Source organism: Colobus angolensis, unplaced genomic scaffold (genome assembly GCF_000951035.1).
Source record: "Colobus angolensis palliatus isolate OR3802 unplaced genomic scaffold, Cang.pa_1.0 Scaffold33, whole genome shotgun sequence".
NCBI classification, from domain to species: Eukaryota; Metazoa; Chordata; class Mammalia; order Primates; family Cercopithecidae; genus Colobus; species Colobus angolensis.
Window position 1 is genome coordinate 2,290,281 of NW_012116599.1, and position 6,892 is coordinate 2,297,172.

A 6,892-nucleotide genomic window follows, 5' to 3' on the forward strand; every position below is an offset into this window, starting at 1 on the left:
CACGATCTTGCCTCACTGCAACCTCGGCCTCCCAGGTTCAACAGATTCTCCTGCCTCAGCCTCCTGAGTAGCTTGGATTACAGACACACGTCACCACACCCAGTTAATTTTTGTAATTTTAGTAGAGCCGGCATTTCACCATGTTGACTAGGGTGGTCTTGAACTCCTGGTCTTAAACGATCTGCCCACCTCAGCCTCCCAAAGTGCCGGAGTTACAGGTGTGAGTTACCATGCCTGGCTGGAGGCAGTTTTTCAAGAGAATTGCAAGTGACTGTAAAGAAGTGAATCTGACCAGGTACAGTAGCTGGTGTCTATAATCCCTGCATTTTGGAAGGCCAAGGCAGAAGGATCGCTTGAGCTCAGGAGTTCAAAACCAGCCTGGGAAACACAATGAGACCCTTCCTCTACAAAAAAAAAAAAAAGATAAAAAATTAGGCAGGTACAGTGGCTCATGCCTGTAATCCTAGCACTTTAGGAGGTCAAGGTGGGAGGTCTGCTTGAGCTCAGTAGTTCAAGACCAGCTGGGCAATGTAACATTAAAACAACAACAACAACAACAACAACCTGGGCATGGTGGTGCACGCCTGTGGTTCCAGCTACTAAGTCTAAGGTAGGAGGATCATGAGCCCAAGAGGTTGGGGCTTCAGTGAGCCATGATAGCGCCACTGCACTCCAGCTTGGGCAACAGAGCAAGACACTATTTAAAAAAAAAAAAATTAGCCAGGCATAGTGGCTCATGAGGCTGAGGCAGGAGGATTTCTTGAACCCTGGAGATTGAGGCTGCAGTGAGCTATAATTGTGCCTTTGTACTTAGCCTGGGCAACCAAGTAAGAGACTGCCTTCTAGAAAAATAATAATTTTTTTTTTTTTCAAGAAGGCTGGGTGCAGTGGTTCATGCCTGTAATTCCAGCACTGTGAGAGGTCTAGGTTGGTGGATCATTTGAGGTCAGGAGTTCAAGACCAGCCTGGTCAACATTGTGAAACAGTCTCTACTAAAAATACAAAAATTAGCTCAGCGTGGTGGCATGCACCTGTAATCCCCGCTACTCTGGAGTTGAGGCAGGAGAATCCTTGAACCCAGGAGATGGAGGCTGCAGTGAGCCGAGATCGTGCCATTGTATTCCAACCTGGGCAACAGAGTGAGATTCCATCTCAAAATAAATAAACTAATAAATATAAAATAAAATAAATAAAGAAGAAGAGAATCTGTCCTGCCTGATGTGGTGGACGTCCTCTTTGCACTCTTCCATGTCTGGTTCCTTCATTTTTTCTCTTTTCTGACTTCTTTTTATTCACTGGATTTTTAAATGTTGGCAATGCCCAGGGTTCTGTCCTTCCAGCTTCTCTTCATATTGTACGTTCTCCCTTGACTGATCCCATCTGCAAACATGGCTTCAGCTACTTTGGCCTGAGGACATCTACATCTCTAGCCTGACAGCTCCACTGAATTTAGATTCATCTATCCACCACAAATTTCCAATTGGATGCACCCAACCATAGCCATCATCTTTTTCTGAAACCTGGGTTTCTGTTTGAATAAAAACATCAACCAACCAGTCACCCAAGCCAGAAAGCTGGGAATCCCCCCTTTCCTCTTCTCTTTTCTTTTCCTGCACCCTACTTCCTTTTCCTGTCCTGTCACTAGTATCTCCTGTACATTGATAATTCAGTCCCTCTTCTCCACCCTCATTGTGCTTTGATTAATTCTTCCTTATCAAAACTTACCCAGACCACTACAGTAGACTGTGTTTGTCTCTCTATCTCCAGTCTTAGTCTTTTGCAATTTTTCTTCTCTAAAGAATGCTTAAACAAACAAACGAGATAACATTTGGTCATACTTTTCTCCTACCGAAAAGTGACTAATGCTCAAGGTAAATTTCACAAGATAAATTTCAAACATCCAGGCTTGACATGGCTGACAAGTTTATTCATGTTCTTCATCACATGTTTTCAGGCCACTTTCCTATACACAACTTGAGCTGTAGTCATCCTGGCCAACTTGTAAGTCTAAAAATATGCCATTGCCCATCTTGCCTATGTGCTTCTACACAAATTGTTCTCTCTACTTGGAATGTTCACCCACTCCCTTGTCCTCTACTTCTCTGCCCAACTTTTATGTGTCTTCATGGTCTTAGCTCAAGCATCATTTCTTAGAGGTATGTTCTGACAACTGAGCTGATTTGGAAGGTTGTTCTTTGTAACCCTCCCAATTATCAGCCTGTGCCGAACTTTACTTAATCCTTATCACATGGATTTTCTTGTGTGGTGCCTTCACTAGGCTAATTATGATAGATGGAAACTGCATCAAGCATATGTTTGATACATAGGAGGGAATGAAAGACATGTTGAATCAATGCTTCCTGCTTAGAAAATTATTCCATCTCAGCTGGGCATGGTGGCTCATGCCTGTAATCCCAGCACTTTGGGAGGCCGAGGCGGGTGGATCACCTGAGGTCAGGAGTTTGAGACCAGCCTGGCCAACATGGAGAAACCCTCTCTCTACTAAAAATACAAAAAATTAGCCGGGTTTGGTAGTGCATGCCTATAATCCCAACTACTTGAGAGGCTGAAGCGGGAGAATTGCTTGAACCCAGGAGGCGGAGGTTGTGGTGAGCCAAGATCGTGCCATTGCACTCCAACCTGGGCAACCAGAGCGAAACTCCATCTCAAAATAAAACAAAACAAAATAAAATAAAATAATTCCATCTCATTCCAAATCACAAGGAGTTGATAGACAACCCCTCCCAGCAACAACAGTAATGTCCTAAGGGCTCCTTAAGATGTCAGGGTTGAAGAGAAAAGACGAATAGATTGAGACCTGAAAGTCAGAGCTTGTTAGACAGACATTGGAGATATCAAAAGGGCAGTAATGACAATGAGCCTGGATTATTCAGTGCGACCACTCATCCCGGAAGCTGGTGGACATCCCTTGCTTTTGCCTCCCAGTGATACTTCGCCTTTCTTTGAGTAATGGTACCTTGATATGCCTTAGAGATACCAACCCAATCCCTGTGGTCCAGGTGGGGCTGATTGCAGGCTTTCACTCCATTGATAAGTACAGGGCCTAAGTTTGTCTAATCATAACATTCCATTCCCTTTGCCTCAGCAGTCGGTTCAATAACACAAGCCAGACCAACGATACTAAACACCAGGACATTCTCTGAGCTATCTAGAAAGAGAGTTTCTTTTTCCAGTGGGTTTTTTGGTGGAAATATAAAGTGGAATTATAAGCCTGCAGTGAGTAGTTGCCATTTTTGCCTCTATCTGTAAGAAGATTTGAGAATGAGGCCCATGTGAAAGAAAGGGGTCCTGAGAGGCGTGAAAACACATTGCTGCTGGTAATGTTTTGAGTACCTAATCCAATTTTGCATGACACCAAGCCTGTTGGTTTTGATTTTCTAGTTACATGATAAAATAAATCCCCCCCTCTTTTGTTTGTTTGTTTGTTTGTTTGTTTTTTTGAAGCAGAGTCTTGCTCTGTCGCTCAGGCTGGAGTGCAATGGTGTGCTCTCAGCTCACTGCAACCTCTGCTTCCCAGGTTCAAACAATTCTCCTCGCTCGACCTCCCAAGTAGCTGGGATTACAGGTGCTCACCATCATGCACAGCTAATTTTTTGTGTTTTTAGTAGAGACAGGGTTTTGCCATGTTGGCCAGACTTGTCTCAAACTCCTGACCTCAGATGATCCACCCACCTTGGCCTCCTAAAGTGTTGGGATTACAGGGATAAGCCACCACTCCCGGACAAATTCTCCTTTTTAAATAAGGAAATTTAATTTGGATCTCTGTCACTTGCAACCTAAAGAGTATTTATTAATATAGAAATCAGAATAGCTGACACATATAGAAAAAATGTGAATACAGATGTTCTGTGCTCATGTGACATGGATGTGCTTCCTTCCATCCAAATTACCTCACCCAGTGACTCTCTGGGCATGTAGTTCAGGAAGGGAGTGGTAATCTCAAACTACTTTAACTGTGGCCCGCTTACATGGAGCATACCTACTCCCCACTTCATTCACATATTCCAAAAAAACAAAAAGGGTTTTCCAAATGTATTTTGTTTTACATTTTTAATTACTAAGCAAAACATGAATACATTCTTGTTTGAAACATTACAGATAAAGGAGAAAGTCCCCTGACTTTTACTTGACCATTCCCTTCCGGAGGTCACCTTGCATCCAGCTAGTATTCTTTAAAACCTTGTAACTCAGTGTAGGAGCACATAGAAATATAGAGGTCTGTGTCACATGGTGGCTGTGCAGGTGACGGTGACAGTGATTATGTAGGTGCTGCCCACATATACAGCAAGAGTAAAGTTGAATTAAAACGTCCCAGCCTCAGAAAACACTTCCTGTCTTACTCCATCATCCAACCCCAGAGATATCTGAAACTGACCTACCTCTCTTTTAAATCCCTCCTATGTATTTAGAAATCCTCTCTAAAAGGCTGCTATTTAAAACTTCCTTGGGAAGGGGAGGAGAAGCTAAATATAATTTTTCTCATATTTTCTTTCACTCATGAAAAATAATTATATAGGTAATATATGAATATGTGCTTAATTTAAAAGATTAAAAAAGACAGAAATACATGGAACAAAAGGTAAAAACCTGCTCTCATTTCACAATCTCAGTTCACCATTTCCTTCTCTTCCCATTATACAGCATCCTTTTCTTTTTCTTTTCCTTTCTTTCTTTCTTTCTTTTTTTCTTTCTTTCTTTTTTATATTTTACTGTAAGTTCCAGGATACATATGCAGAATGTGCGGGTTTGTTACATAGGTATACATGTACCAAGGTGGTTTGCTGCACCTATCAACTCCTCAACTAGGTTTTAAGCCTCACATGCGTTAGGTATATGTTATATGGCATACTTTTCTAGTCCTTTTTCTGTTATGTTGATGCAAAAGTAATTGTGGTTTATACCAACCTAACATGTATTTTTATTTTATATATGTAATGCAGCAATATATTTTAGAAACTTTTTCAAGTCTGTGTCACAAGATGAAAAGATTAAGCTATGAGAAACAGCGAACATGCCATTTGGTAATGATATACAGGATGGGCAAGTTTTGATGGGCGGGGAGGGGTTAGGAATGGTTGTACCCAAGCCTAAATAGGGAAGGCTGGGCTGGGCCGGGTGGTGTGTTGAACATTCGTATGGGTGGAGGAACTCAGTGGGGCTGTGTCAAAAGCAAAGCTCACTGACTTTCCAATTTTTCCAGACCTGCTTGTCAGCTCTTGAGCCTGGGAGGATGGCTATGTTAGCGGCAGTAATGGAGCTCTAACTGTGTCCCTAATTTCTATTAAAATTCAGGTGTTTTTCTTTCTTTCTTTCTTTTACCACAATGCTGACTGTTCCTTTTTTTCAGATAAATCAAGGTAAATACCTTTTTCCTCCCTATGTGGTAATTTCATAAATTGAATCTTTGAAGAATTGTTCTTGTTTTGAGTTCTCTTTTTTTTAATCTGGAAGAAATTTCCTCTTCCCTGTGCTCCACTTCCTTCTTAACTTCTTCATCTTCCTCCTCTGTCTTTCTTTCTTTTTTTTTTTTTGAGACAGAATTTCGTTCTGTTACCCAGGCTGGAGTGCAATGGCACTATCTCGGCTCACCACAACCTCTGCCTCCCAGGTTCAAGCAATCCACCTGCTTCAGCCTTCCGAGTAGCTGGGATTACAGGCATGTGCCACCACGCCTAGCTACTTTTTGTGTTTTTAGTAGAGACGAGGTTTCACCATGTTGGCCAGGCTGGTCTCGAGGTCCTGACCTCAAGTGATCTGCCCGCCTCGGCCTCCCAAAGTGCTGGGATTACAGGTATAAGCCACTGTGCCTGACCCTGATTTAGGCTCAATCTTATGACTAACATGCCAACTGTTTCACACTGAAGTTCATAGAATGTTGAATACACTTCCAAGAGACTGGAGTATATGGGCTTTGGTGTGATATAAAATATACCACCAGATGGCTGGGCACAAGACTTTGCCTCAGGAAAAAAAAGAAAAAGAAAGAAAAAATATATATATCACCAGGATGACTGACTATACTGCCCTTTTTTCTGGAAAGTAATGTAGTGCCAGGGAGAAAATGATGGGCTATAGAAAGTTAGACAGGCCTGGGTGTATATCCAGGTTATACCACTCACTAGTTTCAAGATCTCAAGAAGGTACCTCACAGGTCTCAGTGTTTTCTTCTGTAAAACAGGGAGATGCCTGCTGGAGTAGTTGTCAGATTAAAAAGAAAATTGTATATATAACACTGATTCAATAAATGAGTACTTCTACTAATTCTAGGAGATAAAACACAAAGGAAATAAATGAGTACCATTTTCCCATCCTAGCATTTTGATTTTGAGAATAGTCTGTGGAAATTTTATACTACTCACCAAGTCAGCCAAGGCAGAAAAGGAGAGAGAAATTCAGTCAGATGATCTGTCTAAAAGAAAACACTGCTTTATGATTCTCTTTTGCTGTATTCACTCAGAAACCTGAGCTTGCATGACCTAGTGCAGGAAGAAAAGGAAGCTCTAGAAATATGATTCCTGCTTTACAGAGACAGGATGATCGAATATCTATAAAACACATACAGGAACCAGCATAATGTCTTACTAAATGTTTGTTCAGTAAAGACATAACCACAATTTCACAATAGCAACAAGCTGCTTTTCTAAGTGTCAATGAATTTCCTTTTAACATTCTTTCATTTTCCTGTTTGTATATATCAGGAAGTTTGAGTTATGAATGACCTCAAACTAGCTTAAGTAAATGTAGGCACACACACACCCTTCCACAGAGTATACTGAATCATGTTACGGGAAATAATAGGGGTGGTGTTGACCTCAAGTAGTACTAGATTTGGGGATCCACATCCCCATCTCTTTGCTGGGGTCCACTCTCT